General features: G+C 33.7%; 1 long non-coding RNA gene and 1 pseudogene across 1 annotated transcript; one reads left to right on the forward strand and one right to left on the reverse strand.

The window, feature by feature from the left end:
• Nucleotides 1–574: 574 nt before the first annotated feature.
• On the forward strand, nt 575–21,968 carry LOC145821654 (strictosidine synthase pseudogene; annotated as a pseudogene).
• LOC145800778 (uncharacterized) lies at nt 7,122–8,434 on the reverse strand. The gene is made up of 3 exons (XR_014341506.1): nt 8,255–8,434; nt 7,775–8,151; nt 7,122–7,314 (listed from the first exon to the last, which is right to left on the reverse strand). It is a non-coding gene; the product is annotated as an uncharacterized LOC145800778 (long non-coding RNA).
• Nucleotides 21,969–22,427: the final 459 nt, after the last annotated feature.

Genomic DNA, 22,427 nt, shown 5'->3' on the forward strand with positions numbered 1-22,427 from the left:
GAGCAAATCCCTCCCTTTATATAGAAAGGTAAACGTTGGTACCAAGCCACATGGCTGCCCACGCGTCTCGTCCTTAGCCATTAATTCATTAATTCATGCTTATCATGATCTTTTTTTTTAAAAAATAAAATAAAAAAATATATATATATATATATATAATCCATTATACTTTATCTCATACTTTACTTTTACAGAATATTTAATTAAATATTTAAAGTTTTTATTATTTATAATTACATAATACTAATATAAAATTTAAGGGACAACTTAAATTTTCAAATTGTTACAAACACCCTTATGGGCAATGCTAGAGACCTCTAATTTAGAGGCTCTAACACACCTCTAATGAGGTGGAAAAGGCAAAAAAAAAAAAAAAATCAAGACACAGATGTGGCAGTGGGTGGGACCCACTGCCACATCACTAGTGGTACCTCTAATTAGAGGTCCCAAGCATTTTTCTTTTGAAAAAAATAGATTAAAAATAATATTTTCTTTATAATGAATGTTTAGTCCATTTTTTAATTGTTTGCTTTTCCGGACAAAGCAACTATGTAATGGGACAACAGACGCAGATATGGGACCTATATATGGGAGGCCTCTGGGCTTTAGCTTCGACTCTGCAAATGGCAAACTCTACATAGTTGATGCTTATTTTGGGCTCTTAGTTGTTGGGCCTAATGGTGGGCTTGCAACCCAACTAGCAACTTCTGCGGAAGGTGTGCCTTTCAAATTCCTTGATGTTGTGGATGTTCACCAATTCACTGGACTTGTTTACTTCTCAGATGCTAGTGAAACATATGAGCTAAGGTACAATCATATTCCTAAATTATTATTATTTTAAATAAATTTGTAGAAGAATGTTTATAAATATGAAGAAAATCATATAAAACTGAACAATGAAGGGACCATAATTAGAACAACTAAAAATTTAAAGAAAGATTCTATAATAGGGAAAAAAAAAATAAAAAATAAATCAATCCTTATCTTTGACAATGGTTGACTGCTAGAGCTCTCATTTGAAAGTATACAAGAGTGGCTAATTGAGTTAACCTAATTGGTTTGGCTTTTAAATGCTCTTCAACCAGTGAAATATGAATAATTAATCACAAGTCTTGGAATACTATGTGGCATTGCGTATATGATGCTTTAAACTAATTAGATAGTAAAAAATTTTAGGAATGGAATATGTTGATTCACACTTTTTAAATAGTTAGGAGACAAAAGATGACCTACTTATTATGTGTTGTTGTTTTCGGTTGGTTGAGAGTCCCACGTAAATAATGCGACATAATACTCTATTAGTATTTAATAATTTTCCATCAAGAACAAATAGAAATATTGTTAAAAAAAATTTAAAAAAAAAACACCAAAAATACTCAAAGAAGTGCTTTGATTTTTAATTTTTAGTATAGATTTAATTTGGTGATGGCCATATGTAAAATCAATCTAAGTCAAAAAATGACAACTGTGCACAAAATTTCCGTTAAGTAAAATCTAAAAATGACAAGATGTAAACAATCTTACCTTCATTTCTACATTACCAGAGATACTAACAGCAAATCTTTACAATTGGTTAATGATGCTTTTGAAAATAAATCTAATTTACTGTGGGGATATATTTTCTGGGTACCAACACGTGGCAAGGTGACGCCGACGTGTCAGCCAAGGTGCCACGTGTCTTGGTCGTTGTGCCGAGGTCATCTCGGCTAGGCCGAGGTTGCCTCCGAAGATATCGGAATCCGAGATAAGCGGATAAGGGACAAGAGTCCTAGAATGAAGAGAGAACTCAACTTGGGTATGGACAAGAGTCCTAGATTAGAAGAAGACTTCAGTTTGGGTAAAGATAAGACTCTTAGAGAGTTTATCCTAATCCCACTGGGAGTCCCAGATTAGCAGTAATCCTAAGTCCATTAGGGCCAGGCTCCTATTGGGACTAGGATTGTATTGGCTATAAAAGAGAGGCACCCCCATGGGTCTAAGGTATGCTTTTGATACTCAAGCTTGTGAGTTTAGTACTTGATTTATCTTTGAGAGATATACTGACTTGATCGTCGGAGTGCCCCCGGGTGGTCGAAACCACCGCGGGATTCTTATAATTCTGTTGCAGGTCAGTCAAGTACCATCTATTCTGCTAGTGCTCTCCAGCTGATTACTAAGCGGGCAGTGTGGTCGGAAAATCACCCATACAATTTGGCGCCGTCTGTGGGAAAGAAAGAAGAATAGATGGCCAATGACGGACAGAAGGATCAGATTAGAGACAATGCTCCTACTGGGAATAGGAAACGTATCGATCTCGACATTGAAGGGGACGATCGCAACACAGAAACTCGTGACCAGAGTCACGGAGTGAAAGACGCCGGCCAGGAAGGTGACGCACCAAAGACAACAGATCGAAGCGGATACTACAACGAAGATGACCTCCAGGTATGGAAGGATAGATACCTGCGGAGGAACGAAGACCCTTCCAGAAGGGATGCAAAGACAGGGGGCATGAGCGCTCCCAAGGAGATAACATTCAAGTATAGAAGAGCTCAACCTGAGTGAGCAAAACCCGGATCCCAGATCCCAGAAGACATGATCTCGGCCTAGATGAGTAGGTCCGAGAAAAGAAGAGCTCAACCTGAGTGAGCAGATCCAAGATTCCAGAAGATAAGATCTCGGCACCTGAGTCCGAGAAGAGAAGAGCACAATGAGCAGATCTCAGGTCCCAGAAGATAAAAAGGAAACACACAAGATCAGACTAAAGCTGGCCAGAATTGAGAAGTATGCTAGGGTTGAGGAGGACATGCCAGGAACAAAGGCGTCGGAACAAGAAAAGAGAAACGGCTCGCTGATGCGAGCCCGAAAATCAAACTCAGGTTGGAGCCAAACAAGATCAATAGAGAAACCAAGGTCGACAACCTCGGCTTGAATTAAACCTCGGCGACAAGGTCGAAGCTACATGTATGATGAGAACCCAAGTGGATTTTAAGTTCACACTGGGGGGCAGAGAGAAGAAGAATGCGTTTACCACTTGTTGAAATTTGTAGCAATTTACAAGTTGGTTAAACCAATATGATGCTTAACCGAAGTTAAGCCGAGATGATACTTAACCGAAGTTAAGCCGAAATAATGTTTAACTGAAGTTAAACCGAGACGATGCTTAACCGAAGTTAAGCCGAGATGATGCTTAACCGAAGTTAAGCCCAGATGATGTTTAACCGAAGTTAAACCGAGACGATGCTTAACCGAAGTTAAGCCGAGATGATGCTTAACCGAAGTTAAGCCTAGATGATGTTTAACCGAAGTTAAACCAAGACGATGCTTAACCGAAGTTAAACCCAGATAATGCTTAAACCAAAGTTAAGCCGAGATGATGCTTAACCGAAGTTAAGCCCAGATGATGTTTAACCGAAGTGAAGCCGAGATGATGCTTAACCGAAGTTAAGCCCAGATGATGTTTAACCGAAGTTAAACCGAGACGATGCTTAACCGAAGTTAAGCCCAGACGATGCTTAACCGAAGTTAAGCTGAGATGATGCTTAGTTGAAATTAAGCTGATTTCTTAATTCACTTGTTGAAATTTGTAGCAATTTACAAGTTGGAATTAAGCTGATTCCTTAATTCACTTGTTGAAATTTGTAGCAATTTACAAGTTGGAATTAAGCTGATTCCTTATCTTCACTTGTTGAAATTTGTAGCAATTTACAAGTCGAAGTTAAGCCGAGATGATTCCTTAATTCACTTGTTGAAATTTGTAGCAATTTACAAGTTGGAATTAAGCTGATTCCTTATCTTCACTTGTTGAAATTTGTATCAATTTACAAGTTGGAGTTAAGCTGATTCCTTATCTTCACTTGTTGAAATTTGTAGCAATTTATAAGTTGAAGTTAAGCCGAGATTACTGTTTCTCTTCGCTTGTTTAAATTCATAGCAATTTACGAGTTGAAGCAAAGCCGAGGTTATTGCTAAACACTTGTAGCAATCTACAGGTTGGTTAAACCAAAGAAGATGCTTAACACTTGTTGAAATTTGTAGCAATTTACAAGATAATGTTAAGCCGATATGTGATCATCTGTTGAAATTTGCAGCAATTTACAGGTTAAGGTAAAAGATAAGTATATTGTTTAAACACTTGTTGAAATTCGTAGCAATTTACAAATAGATTATTATTTAACACTTGTTATGTTAATCCTTATTGATCCCTGTTACAGTATATGTTAATCCTTGTTGAAATTTGTAGCAATTTACAAGTAGGCTAGACCGAGATCACCGTTTAAACACTTGTTGAAACTTGAGAAAAAGTTTGCAAAGTTAACATTGAGTAGTATATGTTTCACACTTGTTAGAATTTATGAAAAGTTTGCAGGTCAGTATCTTGCTGAAGTAAAAGTTTTGTAGCTATTATACCCGAGGTATGTAACCCCGAGAAGATTGCATAAAGGAGGCAAAGTATGAAAGGCATACAAAATATTCTATGTATAGAATCATGCAAGAGCAGTTAGAAAAAGATCAAAACAGAATTCGTCGTGATTGACACGCCTTCACCTTACAACATCATCTCGGGAAGGCCATGGTTGCATGCAATGGGGGCAGTTCCCTCAACGTTGCATCAACTATTGCAGTTCCCCACAGAACATGGGATTGAAGAAGTCAGAGGAGACCAACTGCAGGCAAAGAATTGCTCCATTTCAGCAATGAAAACTACCTGTAACATTCGGGAACCAGGGAAGGCAGAGATTGAAGACGAGGACATGGAGGTCCTAGACGATGTCGGCAAGGAGCCAGCCGAAAAGAGTGAAGAGGCACTGAAGAAAATCCTCGTCCAGGAGGGCGATGAAGAGCACTTCTTTCTTCTCGGCTTAGGCTTAGCCGAAGAAGAAGAAAGAGAATTGAAAACAAAACTACTCGGCATCAATGGTAGGATATAGAAGACAGTTGGAGCTCAGCCTCGATCTCCTGAAGAGTTTGATCAAGGCTCTTCTCGGCGATTGGTACCTCGGAGTTTGAAGGCAAAGATTGAAAGCAAGAATCTGGAAAAAGACACAGAAAACAGAAACAAGAATGTAATTCGTAATCAAGAATGATGATGAAGCTATCAAGAAATCAAGACAAAAAGATTGCACAAGTGTGTCAAGCCAAGAACAATGGTAGAAATCAACAGATGTGTGAACAGTGTGTATTCAAGAAGATGATTTGGAAATAACGGGTAAAACAAGCAATGGTGATTAACAATGAAGCAGAGCTTCTTGGAAAGCAACAAGAAATAAAACCAGGAGGAACAGTGGCTTACAAGAAAGAGGGAAGCCGGAATGAGAATTGCCGAAGTCTGACGACAATGACAGAATGACGTAAAGCTTCACGGAGGAGAGAAACGAAGACAGTTGCAGAAGCTTGAAAGCTTGGAACAAATGACGGATTTAAGCAAAAGAGCTAGAAAGAGAAGAAGCCAGAGGATTAAATGAAAAAAGAGAAAAATAGTCAAGAAGACGACAAAGTTCAAGAATAAAGTCAAGTGCACAGGCACTAAGTAAGTATGTGAAGAACAAAAAAAGTAATGACCCAGACACGATGCTAGCAACAGAAAGCGGATATGACAAGAACAGTGCCTGGCATTCAAACAATTCAAAACTTGAAGACAGACGAAAATAGAAGGCAACAGATGGCAAGTAAACAGATTCAGAAGAGTTATGAAAGATTGAGCTTAATAGTAAGTAAAGAGTTTATGAACCTACAAAGTGAAATGAACGCCGATATGAAAATCGCCAGAGTCAAATAGATGACTGGAAATCGGGAACTCACCAGAGAGTGTGAGTGGAGCTGTTGCAAAGCTCTTGGAGTTTACGAATTAATGGAACCAGAACCTCGGCTAGGAGGTGCAATTTCAAGCAGCTTGGAAAGCATGAAACTTGATTCTCACTACAACAAATTTGATATTTAAAGACGAAACAAATTTGTCTCAAAATGTATATATTTCATCACCCAAACTAATTACAACGAACATTTTTCGTCACCCATTTTGTCTCCAAAGGGTCGTCGCTAAAGGGTCTTAGAGACGAAAAAAAAAAATTCGTCATTGAAAATGATAAATTTGTGACGAATTTTTTTGTCTCTAATACACTTTGTTGGGAACATACTTGTAAGTAATTAGCGACAAAATATTTTGTCATTAAAGAAGAAATTAGAGACAAAAGTATTTCGTCATAAATATAAGAAATAGAGACGAAATAATTTTGTCACGTTTAATAAAAACGAAGACGAAATTTTTTTGTCAAAGAAGCTACCAATAGAGACAAAAACAAATTCATCATTAAAAATGATAAATTTGTGACGAATTTTTTTGTCTCCAATACACTCTGTTGGGAACATACTTGCAAATAATTAGCGACAAAATATTGTCATTAAAGAAGAAATTAGAGACAAAAGTATTTTGTCATAAATATAAGAAATAGAGACAAAATAATTTTGTCACGTTTAATATAAGACAAAAAAAATTTGTCAAAGAAGCTACCAATAGAGACAAAAACAAATTCATCATTAAAAATGATAAATTTGTGACGAATTTTTTTTGTCTCCAATACACTCTGTTGGGAACATACTTATAAGTAATTAGCGACAAAATATTTTGTCATTAAAGGAGAAATTAGAGACAAAAGTATTTTGTCATAAATATAAGAAATGGAGACAAAATAATTTTGTCACATTTAATATAAACGAAGACAAAAAAATTTTGTCAAAGAAGCTACCAATAGAGATAAAAACAAATTCATCATTAAAAATGTTGAAATAATGTCAAAAAAAATTCGTCACACATTGAGGGTAATAGTGACAAAATGTGACAATATTTTTTGTCATGACAAATTCATTTAGCGACGAAATAAAGAATTTATGACAAAATTAATCATCCACCTAAGCCAAACAAGAGACAAAAAAACCTTCTTTAGGGATGAAAAATTTTGTCAATAATTTCATAATATTTTTTTCCACATTATATACCTATTTTATCAAAATCTAAATTTTAGTTCAACAAATATGACCCTGTTCATGTTAAAACCTGTTGAATATAACAATTCCATCACAACTTAACCTAACCTGTGATCAACACATTTACGAATTAACAAAATGAAAATATACATTCATCATTACAAATAATTTCATCCTGATATAATAAAATAGTGAAATATCCACAAAATATCCAAAAGTTATAACTTGTTCAATTCCACCAAAAATCCAACAATAACTAGTGTAACTGTATGTGTATCCTTATCAAACAAAAATGAACATTCAAACAAATTACATCATTGTTGCACGTCAAAAATGCCACCCCAATCCAATCTGCAAAAAAATAAATTAAAAGTTTTAGTAATAAATCAATTATACAAAAGATTAAAAACATTAGTAACTCATCAATTTACAATTAGATCAATTATACAATTTATCCCTGTAACAGACTCTTTTTTAGATTATGAGAACAAAAAATTAATTTTAAGGCTAATTCACAAATGGTGCATCCCATTAATGTGCCGTAAGTTCATACAACTTATATTGGTCCCTCCTAAGGTGTTTCTATTGGTTCTTGTACAAATCTGTAATTGTGTGATAATTTAGCATTTCGACAGCCTTTTTTCAAGCTTTAAGTATAGAGAAAAAAAAATATTTTTTAGACTAATTCACAATTTATACATCATGTGCACCTGTACAAATTGGATGTCATATGCATGTTTCCATTACTTCCTAATTTTTCAAACATGTATTCTTTTATAAAATTTGTTATATTAAAGTTAATATACTTTACCAAGAAGTATGTCCACTTGTGGATGAGTTCCCTCCACTTCCAAAGTGTCCAGTGAATCCTTTGGTCCTCAAAAAGTTGACAACATCAGCCATTATCTCCCCTTGCTTCTTCTTACCCTCTTCAAGATCTTCTATTTTATTGTTCTGCATTTGTATTTGTTCCTTTTGTGTCTCTATTTGCATCTCAAGGCGCTTCACGTAATCATTTGTTTCAACATATATGGTAGTGGCTCTCTTAATAGAGGATGAAGGTCTCATGCCAAGTCCCTTCACATAGCCAGACCTTGGCTTTAGGACTTTGATTGATAGCTCTTCTGCAGTCAAAGGGGTTGATCCCGACTGTGAGAGGTGATTAGCCTGTGTCTGTATCATATTTTCCTATCAAATATAAAAAAAATTAAATAATTATTAGAAAATTAAATAAGATTACAACAAATAGTATTCTAAAATTTTGTTAATAAAAATTGCAATATATACTCACATAATTACACCGAGCTTGAGATGAGATCCACTCATGTGTTTTCTCATTATAGTGAGTTTCCTTGTACAACTCTGCTAGATCAGGTAGCATCTTCTTTTCTCGTGCCTAATTCGATAGACCAAATATTCAATAAATAAAGATAAGAATCTAATATAATTCTGAAAGTGCAAGGATACGTACAAGTTTTTCTACTCTAACAGGGATTGACCTAGAACCACACCTATGTTTTGTATACATTCTTTCTCTGTTTGCGATGTTGGCCTTTGATTGTTCCTATAAGGAAGAATGACCAATATAACAATGAAATGTATCATTAGTAAGACAAATATGTTGGCTTTTGATTGTTCCTGTAAGGAATAATGAACCAATATAACAATGAAATGTATCACTAGTAAAACAAATTTAATGGTTGATAATAAAGAAATTGCATTGTTCCTCTCTATCATTTTCCTATATATCATTTCAACTTAAAAGATATTTCAAATTATTCACTAGTTTCATTCAATTCTGTGAAAAATAGATTAGAGGACTTATTGAGATTTCATCATAAGATGGTTCGTGAACTTTTGATCCACTTTTCAATGATGGCCCCATCGATATTGTTTTAGCCACTTCAAATGTTTCTGGGAACAAAAGGCCAACAGAGTGGTTCAATGTCCTCATATCAGGTGAATATCCAGGTAATAGTCTTGCAAGCAAAGGTGAAACAGCAATCCTTGCTGTAACAGTGTCAGAACTCAGAATGTGAGAAGCCGAATTCACCTGTGCACGAAGTTTAATAAGTTCAAATGGAGAGCTTACAACTGATTCCACGACACCAGCTGCAATTCCTACCATAAAGGCCTCAGAGACATGCACATAATTGTCTTCTCGACCATCTGCAAGGACAATATGCATATTACTACTTAAGGGGTTGAAAACGAAAGGTTGAATGTTTAGCAAGAGGACAATCAACTATCCTTATTAATTGGATGTTCAACAAGTGTATAATCCACTATCCCTATAAAAATGCAGTAAGTCATTCATGCAACAAAGTCAAAAAATGGCTTCCTACTCTCACAATGCACAAACACACCCACACCACATATACATACACGCACACCCACACCACATAACTTTGTGAAGCACCCTTATCTTTGTAGTACAGTGATGAGAAACCCCTGACTAACCATACATAAGAAAAAATAACTGAAATCTAATCATCATAAAAAAATGATTTATACATAACTTTTTTAAAAAGCCAAGAATAAAAAATCAGCTCAAGAATGCAACCAATCATCAGCCTCAACCCAAAACTCATATATGACAACCTCCTAAATATTGCATTCCTCTGTTAAGTGCTCCAGAAAAAGCGAAAGGAATTGATCATGGGAATCATTGTCCAGAGCACAAAATCAAGAAAAGAATTTGAAGTAAAAAATAAAAAACACATTAGCCACACCAAACCAAGATCAAACCTAGGACCATAGTTGAGCAAACCAGTGGCAAATGAGAAAATGGTCCCACCAGCCCTCTCGTAACTCCGCTCATGGACATATCAAAAGCATCCTTCTTATTTACCTGATCAATAGGAAATTTCTAACATGACTGTCAAGTGAAAGAAAGCAACTTTTGAAGAAATATGGGTGCACCATATGTTGGGTATCTTAGTGTAAAATTTAGATTTTATTATCATGTGTCCAGCAATTCTCATTTTGCCCCATACAAAGCAAGGAGAGTCAGGGGCAACCCCAAACAATAAAAACTTCCAATTATTCACATCTCTCCAAATCAAAGGACCAATATAAGAACCCCATCCCCTGAGGCATATGCTGAAACCCTTCAGCTTCTCTATCTTCCTAATTGCCATTATATATCAATATGAACTACAGTATTTTTTAGCATCTTTATGATCCATATCAAAACATGTGCTCATATCTGAGTTACTCCTGCTGAAACTCTCATACATAAGAACATGATGTAGTTATATGTCCTCAACAGTGCCATATCACAGTAACAGAACAGTTACATACCCCATGAAGCCCCATCCCCAGGACTCAGGAACATAATAAATCAGGAAACAGTAAACTACATAATTCATGAATAAAATAGCTGATAATTTCAGTCCTGTTCATCTCAATGACTTTGAGGTTGACACTAATCAAGAAAAGCCATCATAATTTTAGAATGCAAGCAAAATGTACAATTCTGGAAATGACTACAATAACTGCTAGATTCTAAATACATAATCTCAGCCTGCTCACTGGATAATCAAGGAAATGGCTACACAATTTTCCACTTTATATAAGTAGTGAAAGTATATGCATCCAAAATTCAGTGATGATAATAGGTATTGTTTGGCAATACTTTAATTTTATGCAGATCCAGACATATGAAAGCTTACATAAAAAAGAAACAAGACCTACAGAACTCTTGAAATAATAATGAAAAACATTTCATACAGAACTCTTGAAAGCTACTTAAATTGTTTAAAGATAATGGGACAAGCAAAAAAACCACATGATCTCAAACTTTATTAACTCTATTGAGAAATCAAAACCAAAAAAATATGTTACAAGACAATGCAATAGCAAGACAAGTGATCTGGGAAAGGTTGAGCTATGTTTTAGAGATACTCCAAAATAAGGCGCATTCACCTTTATGTGTGCACAATCTCCAAGATTAAAAATGCAGCTGTCAACTTTGGCTTGAGTATAATGACATTCTACATTCAAAATTATTTCATCCTCCTCACCAGCGCTACAACAATGAGTAGGCACAATATTAAAGAGCAAAGACAGAAAAGGGAAAAAATAGTGGAAAACATTTAAATGAGGAAAGAAGTCACAACAAAAGCTACCTAGGAGATAAGTTCATAGATTGTCACTCACTTTAATTTCCAGTTTTGGCGCTTAGATCTTTGACTCTGCAAACTCCAACAAATTCATTCTCAACATATGGCAGCCAATTAGAGCAGCAAGAGATCCTCATGCAAACCAAAAAGATAATAAACCAAGCTTGAAAATTGGTGACCATGAAAGCACACAGAGAGGGGGTGTAAGGACATTTTTCCTGCTTCTTTTCCTTTTCCTTTTCCTTTTTCTTATCCTTTTCTTTCTTTTTTTTTTTTTTTTTTTTTTTTTTTTTTTTTGTGTGTGTGCCTCTCTTTTGTTGGACAAGACAAGCATGATGGTTCAACTAGGCCTATATCAGAGATATAATCTTTCCCAATGTTGTGTAAAGCAAACTAAGGTGATCACCTATGCGAGAGGTGAGGCAAGCCTATGGTGCCTCAAAGGGGCTTAAGCAAGGTGAAGTAGAGAAGCATGGTGCAAGCAAGAAATGTGCTAGCCGCATCTTCGTCAGTCGAGAACTCAACCAAAGCAGTGCCACAAAATAACCTTTTGTCTGCAATATGGCGAGGCATCCTCACATTATTAACCTGTTACGAGCAGAGTAAACTCAAATCAGGGCATCATCTGTGGATGGGAAAGAGCTAGCAAGAACGTCACAGGGACAAACTATAATTTGGTGTAATCCAAACTTGCTCTCACACAATCAACACCATCTGACTTTATACATGCATACTCCCTATTTAACTGTCTGTTATCCTCACTGGCACATATATACATGAATATATATTTTGATGATTCCTTGTACTTAGTCACAATCATTATACACCAATGGAAACAAACTGAAAGCAAGACTGGTTTCAAAACCAAAAGTATTAGGAGATTCTACAAAAGGATAGGCATGCTCAAAAGTATTTAAATTATTGAGAAAAAGAAAAGAAAAGGAAGGGAAAAGGGGGTGAAACCAATACCTTGGCAAACTGACCAAAGAAGGATTCCACATGTTCAAGATTGACATCATACTCTAGGGGTGATGCGGCAATTGTCCTACTGTCTGATTGTTCTATGACCTCATCTGGCGGCAAAAGCTCAGTAGCCCTACCAATCTTCTTACCTAAAACGCACAACCAATATGTAATTCTGCTCAATATCAAAAGAAATAAAACCAGACACAAGCTACAATTCTTAATTTTCTTTTCCACATCTTCTCAGCATCCAAACAGGGCAGAAATATAAAAATTTTCAAAACTCACCATCTTCAGAAACCTTAAGAAAAGTAGAATTCTTTAAAGTATCAGCCACAGCTTTCACTGTATCATCTGAAACCTCTTCTGGTTTGGAGATTCCTAAATTGAGATGACTCCTCATACGAGAGAACGAACATATAAGGGCCAAACTGACCACTGAGGTTTTAGTCAAAGAACAACAGAGAACCAAACAACAACAGAAGATACTGACAGTGCAATAAACCTTTTAACAGTGCAACAAAACTTTGTAAAAAGAACTAAAACCCAACATCTTATGCTGTTTAGGTATCCAAATACAGAGCTCTATGAAAACTTTTTCTCTTTTTTTTTTTCTTCTTCACTTTTCAACATATACAAAGCTCTATCCAAATACAAACATGGTATATTTTTAACAAACATGGATCTGGCATTTTTAACCAAATGATAAGAACATTTACATTCCAGTTGGCATATAGATTCTGTTGTAGTCAACTTTCATATCATCCAAATTCACGTTACACCCTTCTAGCAAACTGATAATATCAATAGTAAAACCATGGATGATGAGAATGATCAGTGGATGTGCAAAATCATGAACATCCGCCAAAATGTTACAAAAATTATCAGAAACTGAATAAGATAGCTTAGCTCATTCACTCCTAAACCAGCCTTGGAGGCATTTCCTAGCTACTGGAAAAGGAACTAATATCTGTGCAACACATAGGAAAGAGAAGACAAAACACAGTCGAAGTCTTTTAAGTCGGTGTTTACCTGTTCTTCACATCAGATGTTGTCATATGAAAGTCCATAAGTTGATGTTTACCTGTATGTAAGTCAGATGTAGTCACATGTTGGAAGGGAAACTTCCCATAATATGAAAACTCTTTTCAATCACGAAATCACTAAAAGGAGGAGGTTTAGTAGTATAAATGTTGCAGAAGATACAACCCAGTCTTGGACTTAAAATTATGCACGTCATGTGCTCGATCTAGCAATTTTTGACAATTGTTTTGATGAACTGTCACTAAACTAAAAAAGAAGGAAGAGAAATAACTCAAAAACTTCCATTTCTGGGGTGGAAAAGACTCAACAGAGACATGCATGTAATGAACATCAACTGCCCAGAGAACATATATATGCCTGTGAATCACAATCCATGCAACTATGGTTCTGCTTGGTGCAATTATATTTGTGACACCATTTAGACGACAATCCTCTAACCAAATGACTCGATTTATAAAATTTCTAAACCAAACATAAACTTGCTTAAATAGTACGTTACCTTAACCAGGTATTAAGATATTGCTTCAACTCCATCATTATAAATTTATATCCATGGCGAGTCTAAATAGCAAGCCCATAAATCATGTCATGAACTATCGACAATAACATGTTTGATAGAAAAGTTCTGCATAAAATATATAAACTTCTAACAGTTACAAACAGACATTATAAAACTCAATGGACATAAACTTCTTCAGAGCAAGGTCACATAAAGGTTTTTCACCACAGTTCCAAACATTGATATTTATATCTTCAGCATCTTGATCCAGTCAACCACCAAGGTGATGCAAAAGTAAAAGCAAAAGCAAAAGCAATCTTCAAATGGCATCCTACAAGCAATAGAAGGGGTTGCACTCTTTCATGAGAAGATTTATCCACCACATTAAGCTTGTTTTAGCTCAAAGACACTGTAATCTCCTTTTAAGTTAAAAAATGAAGATAGAGAGATCAAGAACATTAGAAACAACCAATTAAAGGTGGTCATCATACAAAACCCATCAAGGGTAATTATGCCCTAAATATATCATTACAAACTTTTAAGTTCAAAAATTATGAAACTAACCTTAATCAGACACACTTGAAACTCGTCGAGCAACAGCAGAGGAGCAGAAAGAAGGGCGAGAGCTCACGCACACGGTGAAGGATTTTGCCCCATGCTCTTGCACCGGATCGGAGTAATAGTTTATTGATTGCTAATCAGAGTCTTCATAAACTTCTCCATCATCAGAAAGCTGATTGAATGATCGAATATCAAGCTGATAACGGAGGATTCCTCCGATTCCTCCAAAACCTCTGCAGAACTGAGATCCCTCCTGCGATTTATTGGTGACAAACTCCAAGGTGCATCCAAACTTTTTGTACTCATTAGCAAACCATTCAAGAAGTGTAGTCTTATCCTGAACCTCCAATTCACCAGCGGTTCCAGCATCTTGAAAGTTACTTTGATCAGCCATAGCAGCGTAATCCAATCATTTCCATCTCCATATATAACCCACATAAAAAATCAAATTTCTCACAAAACCCATCATCACAATCGAATTTCCCCACAAAACCCTTACCATACGATACGAGATTACGGTGAGCTAAAGAGAGTGGGCACTGATTGAGGGCACCAACATAGAGAGGGAGAGGGCGGACTGAGACACAGAGCGAGACAAAGACAATGGAGATTAGGGATTTTTTTTTCTTTTTTTTTCTATTTTCCTGGTACAAATAGGTATGAGAGAAGTTGAAAAGGGGGATAATTATTTGTTTTATATTTGTTTAATAAGAATTTATATTTGTTTTAGATATTTTTTTAATATACAAATTATTTTTTTAAAGATTTTTTTATAAAAATAATTTAACAATCTCGTCATTAGCCATAGTGTATGAGAGAAGTTGAAAAGGGCGTAGGAGTAGATATAGGAGAAGTCAAAAAGTGGGTTGGGAGAAGTCAATAAATGCTGAGCTTTTTTTTTTTTAAATAAATAATCAGGAAATTTAGATTGGAATATTGGAGGTCTCACAAGGCTTGGGGTTAGAAACCCCATTTTCCTTAATATATAGAAGGTATAGATAGATAGATAGATAAATAGATAGATATAGATAGATAGATTTAATAAAAATTTATGTCTGTTTTAGGTATTTTTTTAATTTTTTAAGATTTTTTTATAAAAATAATTTAACAATCTCATCACTAGCCATAGTGTATGGGAGAAGTTAAAAAGGGCATAGGAGTAGATATAGGAGAAGTCAAAAAGTGGGTTGGGAGAAGTTAATAAATGTTGAGTTTTAAATCAAAAAATCAGGAAATTTAGATTGAGATATTGGAGCTCCCACAAAGCTTGGGGGTTAGAAACCCCATTTTCCTTAATATATAGATACTAGTGGTAACCCGTGCTATGTACGAGATTTTATAAATTAAAAAAAATTATTATAAATATATTGAACTAATTTAATATTTTATCTTGTGATATACATGAAATTTATAAATTAATTTTTATGTTTATAACTTTTTAAATTATTAGTTTAAAAAAATTTAATATATATATAAATCTATTTAGTGCAATTTTGATAATTTGTAATAAAAAAGGAAATAAACCTAATTAAATGAGGTTACATTAGTTATGATATACCTCTTCTTGTCATGAAAATATACCAATTTAAAAGTTATAATTAAGGCAAATATACAATTTATTATTAAATATGAAGTAAAGTGATATTTAACAATAATTGATATGATATTTCTGTTATTAATCCAATAATTTAAGTTACATTTCTTTTGGTTTTAATTCCATAACTAAAAATACAATATGAATATAATAATGGAAAAAAAAACAATTGTAATGGAAAGCAAATTTTAATTTTCTTTTGGAATTCGATGAGAGAAATTACAATGGAGAGATTATGAAATATTTTTGTTATCTTTCTATTTGAAATCCATTTATTAAGGGATAATTATTATTTACAGAATAATTAAATAGGTATGAGAGAAGTTGAAAAGGGGGGATAATTATTATTTTTAAAATAATTAAAAAGGTATGAGAGAAGTTGAAAATGATATCTATGGAAGAAGTCAAAAAGACTTGGAAGAAATTACTATGTTTTGAGTTTTTTTTTTTTTTTTTTTTAAATCAAAAAATTAAGACAAATATACAATTTATTATTAAATATGAAGTGAAGTGAGGGCACTTTTTTATAAATCTCTTTTCAGCTACTTGTGTTCCATTTAGTCACATTATTTTCTTATATTTCAATAAGTCTTATGAATGATATAGTTACCCAAATATAGTTATCAAAAAATGCTAAGGTTATTTATTTTTTTAAATCAAAAAATTAGAAAATTAGGATTGGGATATTGAAACTCCCTCAAAACTTGTGGGTTAGAAACCCCCTTTTCTTTATATAATATATAGATATAGATAAAAATAAAAATAAAAATAATAATAAAAATAAAATAAAAATAATAATAATAATAATAATAATAATAATAATAATAATAATAATAATAATGATAATAATAATAATAAAAAATTGTGATTATCTATATATGTGAATTGCCAATGTAATATATTGATGTGAATGTTAATACCGTCAATGTAAATATTTATATCGCCAATGTAAATATTCGCACGGGTTGTGTTTACAATTATCTATATATGTGAATTGTGATTTTTAAATGTCTTTTTTTTTAAATTTTTTTTTTCTTTTTTATATTATATTAAAGTTTAATATTTTGATAATAATCATATGTGCTGGACTTTTCAAGGAATTAAATGTCTTCTTTTTTTATATATTAAAGTTTAATATTTTGATAATAATCATATGTGTTGGATTTTTCAAGGAATTTTTTTTTATGCTTGTTCTTAATGTATTAAAGTGTTATTATGAGGGATAATAATCATATGTGTTGGGACTTTTTAAGGAATTCATGTGTTGGACTTTTCAATGATTTTTTTTTTTTTATACTTGTTCTTAATTCATTAAAGTATTATTACGAGGGTAAGGCTTGAGGTTGGGAGAAGTTAATAGATGTTAAGGTTTTTTTTTTTTTTTTTTTTTTATAAAAAAGGAAATTTAGATTGGGATATTGGAGCTTCCATAAGGCTTGGGGGGTTAGAAACCCCCTTTTCCTTAATATATATATATATATATATATAGATATAGATCGATAGATAGATATAGATATAGATCGATAGATAGATAGATAGATAGATAGGTAGATATAGATATGGCACATACCATTTATATGACACAAGACCAAAGTACGGGGACAACTGCTGCAATTTGCTCTCATCTAAATTAAAGGGATTTAAAAAGTTAAAAAAAAGAACAAAATATTATAATATTAAAAAATGTTCACTAAAAAAATATAGATTAAAAATTAAAAATTAATTATTGAAAACTCCATACTAAACAAGGTAATATTTTCTATTAATTTGAAAACTAAAAAATTATTATTAATTTTTCCTCTGTTTTTTTTTGTCTCACAAAAAAAATAGCTACATTAATTATCTTCTTCTTCTTCTTCTTCTTCTTCTTTTTTTTTTTTTTTTTTTTTTTTTTTTTGTGGAGAGGGGTTTTGACCTGCGATTTTTCTAAAATGGGTGTTCTAGACGGAAAGGGTAGAGTTGGTTCAGACAATAAGAAAAAGTGCTTATGCAAGAGGCGCCTTCACTATGAGCAAGAATAGTCGGTTTTGCATAGGGTGCCTTCTTGTATAATAGCTTCAATACTGGTATGCATGAAGGGCTTAAGTGTGAGACGTATGAGAGGGGCTTTAGTGCGAAAATAGAAGAAATGGTTTACAGAGTGTCTTCTTGCTTCACGACTTCAATACTTGTGAGAGAGGAGTAGGCTCAAGTGCGAGAGAGAAATGAGGGTTTGTAGGAAGTGTCTTCTTGGGTCACGACTTGAGTGTCCGTGCACATGAAGATGAGTGATAAGGGTCAGAGTGTGTCTCTTGGGGTCACGGTTTTAGTGCTCCGAAACACAAAACCATAGCATATTAATAAAGAGAAATAATTAGTGAAAAAATGTTTTTGTCTTCTTAAATACAAGAACAGAGAATTTATTATTGGTGATGAAATATTTTTGTCTTTCACAACATAACCTTATGAGACGAAAAATATATTCGTTGTGCAATCAATCAGAATTTATTAGTGACTAAATATTTTCATCTCCCACAACTTATTCTTCCAAGACAAAAATATATTTGTTGCCCATTTAATAGAAAGATGAAACGACATCGTTTGCATGATGGAGTGTTTATTGGTGACGAAATATATTCGTCTTCCATAACTTCTCATTCCTAGACAGAAATATATTTGTCGCCTAATAAATGGAAATATGCAACGACATCATTTAATAGGTTGGAAATTTATTGGTGACGAATTACGTTCGTCGCAAAAAATATATATATTTTGTGACAAAAATGTTCGTCTCCAATCAGCTAAAATAATTCGCGCCAAAGCAAATGAAATTGGCGCCTAAATTTTGTAGATGAATTTTTTTTTCGTCTCCTATATGTTTGAGAAAAAATAAAACAAACAACAAAATTAATATTTTATCATCTTTGGGTTAAATTTTAAGACAAAAAAAAATTTCGTCACCAAATTTTGTGACAATAGCCTAGATTTCTTGTATTTTGTTTCCTTGTTTAATTATTATTATTATTATTATTTTCATATTGTGGTGAGGGGTTTACTATGAGAAAGAATAATAGCTTTGCACAAAATGTCTTCTTGAATAATAATGTTTGCATGCACAAACGGCGAGAATAGAGGAGCTTCAGTGCGAAATAGAATAGATGGTTTATAGAGATTGTTTTCTTGAGTCACAGCTTCAATACTTGTGAGAGAGGAGACTCAAGTGCGAGATAGAAATGAGGGTTTGTAGAGGGTGTCTTTTCGGGTCACAACTTTAGTATTTGTGTGTGTGTGAAAGTAAGTGATTAAGGTGAGAGTGATCTCTTAGTTTCTAACGACATTTTAATAAAGAGAAATAATTAGTGATAAAATATTTTCGTCTCAAACTCATATGTTCGTTGCCTAATCAACAAAAATACAAAAACAACGTTGTGTGGGGATGAAGAATTTATTGGTGATGAAATATTTTCGTCTCCTTCAACTTAGCCTTATGAGACGAAAATATATTCGTCGCACAATCACTCAAAATGCAACACGACACATGAAGAATTTATTAACAACGAAATATTTTCGTCTCCCAAAACATATCCTTCCGAGACAAAAATATATTTGTCGCCTAATTAACAGAAAGATAAAATGAGCATGAAGAGTTTATTGGTGACGAAATATTTTTGTCTCCCATAACTTATCCTTCCCAGCCAAAAAATATATTTGTCACCAAATAAATAAGAAAATGAAACGACATCGTCTAATAAGTTTCGAATTTAATGGTGACGAATTCCTTTTGTCGCAAAAAACTTTAAAATTTGTGACAAAAATGTTTGTCTCTAATGAGCTAAAATAATTGGCGCCAACAAGAAAAAAAATTGGAGCCTCTTTTTTTTTCTGATGAATTTATTTTTTCGTCTCCTACAGTTTTGAGAAGAATTAAAAGAAACGACAAAAGTAATATTTGGTCATGTTTGGGTTACATTCTAAAACAAAAATAAATTTTATCACCAAATTTTAAAAATTAATTATTGAAAACTCCATACTAAACAAGATAATGTTTTCTATTAATTTTGAAAATTACAAATTTTTTATTATTTGTTTCTCTGTATTTTTTCTCACAAAAAAAAATAGCTACATTAATTATCTTTCTTTTTTTTTTTTTTTTTTTTGTGGAGAGAGGTTTTGACCTTTGATTTTTCTGAAATGGGTGTTCTAGACCGAAAGGGTAGAGTTGGTTCAGACAATGAGAAAAAGTGCTTGCGTACATAGGGTGCCTTATTAGATAATAGCTTCAATGCTGGCATGCACGAAGGGCTTAAGTGTGAGACAGAAGAGAGGGGCTTTTGCGCGAAATAGAAGAAATGGTTTATAGAGTGTCTTCTTGAGTCACAACTTCAATACTTGTGAGAGAGGAGTAGACTCAAGTGCGAGAGAGAAATGAGGGTTTGTAGAAACTGTCTTCTTGGGTCACGACTTCAAGGTCCGTGTACATGAAAATGAGTGATAAGCGCCAGAGTGTATCTCTTGGGGTCACCGTTTCAATGCTTCGAAACACAAAACCATGGCATTTTAATAAAGAGAAATGATTAGTGATAAAATATTTGTGTATCCTTCAATACCAGAACAAAGAATTTATTATTGGTGATGAAATATTTTTGTCTTCCACAACTTAACTTTATGAGATGAAAAATATATTTGTCACGCAATCAATTAGAATTTATTAGTGACGAAATATTTTCGTCTCCCACAACTTATTCTTCTGAAACAAAAATATATTTGTCGCCTATTTAATAGAAAGATGAAATGATATTGTCTGCATGATGGAGTGTTTATTGGTGACGAAATATTTTCGTCTTCCATAACTTATCCTTCCCAGACAAAAATATATTTGTCGCCTAATAAATGGAAATATGCAACGACATCTTTTAATAGGTATGGAATTTATTGGCGACGAATTACGTTCATCACAAAAAAAAATTATATTTTGTGACAAAAATGTTCGTCTCCAATGAGCTAAAATAATTCGCGCCAATGCAAATGAAATTGGCGCCTCATTTTTGCACATGAAATTTTGTTTTCGTCTCCTATACTTTTGAGAAAAATTAAAACAAACGAAAAAATTAATATTTCGTCATCTTTGGCTTAAATTTTAAGATAAAAAAAAATTCGTCACCAAATTTTGTCACAATAGCCTAGATTTCTTGTATTTTTTTATTGATTTTAAGCATTTGGTGACGAAATTTGGTTTTCCTCTCTAAAAATAATACATTTGGAGACGAAATTATTTCCTCTCTAAATTTTTTTACAATGGTGACGACAAATTTCATCTCCAAAATGGCGCCAAATCTTCCACCAAATTTTCCAAGGGCGGGAAATTGTTTTGTGACGAAAAATAAAATTTAGAGACGAATAAAATTTTCGTCACCTATTGTTTTATTTGATTTTAAGCATTTGGTGACAAAATTTGGTTTTCGTCTCTAAAAATAGTACAATTGGAGGCGAAATCTTATTTTTATCACTAAAACATGTATATTTGGAGACGAACTATTTTTTCGTCACGCGTTTTTGTCACCATAGACTTTTTTTGTTGTAGTGTCTTGACACCAGTGGACAGTAAAGTCCAGGGAACTTTGAGGACGGCGAGTTTGATCTCGGACAGAGGGGCACAGGTGAACGAACAATGTAGGTTCCATCACCTCACAATGTAGGTTTCATTTTTTAAATAATTTTTTTACTACTTTAGCAAACTAATTGAGTGTACGAAAATAAGTGCAGGAACATTTCCCAACCAAATTTTAAACCAGACTCAACAGGAAGGCTGCTAACATATGACCCAAAGACAAACCAAGTCAAGGTGCTGCTAAGAGGACTCTCCGGCGCCGGTGGACCAGCTGTCAGTGTCGACAGTTCATTCGTCTTGGTCGGCGAGTATGTCAACAAGAGAATCCAAAAGTATTGGCTCACAGGTGACAAAGCCAACACTGCTGAGATTTTCTTAGCCCTCCCTGGAAATCCAAGCAAAATCAAGAATAACATTTTCGGTGAATTTTGGGTGGCCGTGGACATCACGAATCAGTAGCCGACACGACTGACAACTCCGGTGGGGATAAGGTTCGACAATTCTGGCAAGGTGATGCAACAAGTGAATTTCACCGCGTTGTATAGCAACCTGTCGATCAGTGTTGCTCAAGAACAAAATTCAGGGTTATATATAGGTTGTCGATTTGTAAATTTTGTTGGTGTCTTTACATGAACTAAGAGGTTTGGTGATAAATCTAAAGCCTAAACTCTAAACTGAAATATTTTTTGACTTTTTTAGTTATTTTAACTTGGGCTAAAAAGTTTAGTTTGGGAAGGATTTTTTGACTTTTTTGATTTTTTTTGTGAGAGAAAAATGTAATGATTATGGGTTAGATGTGATATTTTATTTTTTGTGACTAAAATAACCTATTTTATTTTTTGTGGCTAAAATAATCAAAAAAATCCCGTTTAGTTCTTGCCAAACGGAGCCTTTGGCAAGAGCTAAACGGGACTTTTTTGACTATTTTAGCCACAAAAAACAAAATAGGCTATTTTAGCCACAAAAAACAAAATATCACATCCAACCCATAATCATTATATTCTTCTCTCACAAAAAAAGTCAAAAAAGTCAAAAAGTCAAAAAGCCCTTCCCAAACCAAACTTTTTAGCCCAGGCTAAAATAGCCAAAAAA

This window comes from Camellia sinensis, chromosome 1 (genome assembly GCF_055761805.1).
Source record: "Camellia sinensis isolate YWXY chromosome 1, ASM5576180v1, whole genome shotgun sequence".
NCBI classification, from domain to species: domain Eukaryota; kingdom Viridiplantae; phylum Streptophyta; class Magnoliopsida; order Ericales; family Theaceae; genus Camellia; species Camellia sinensis.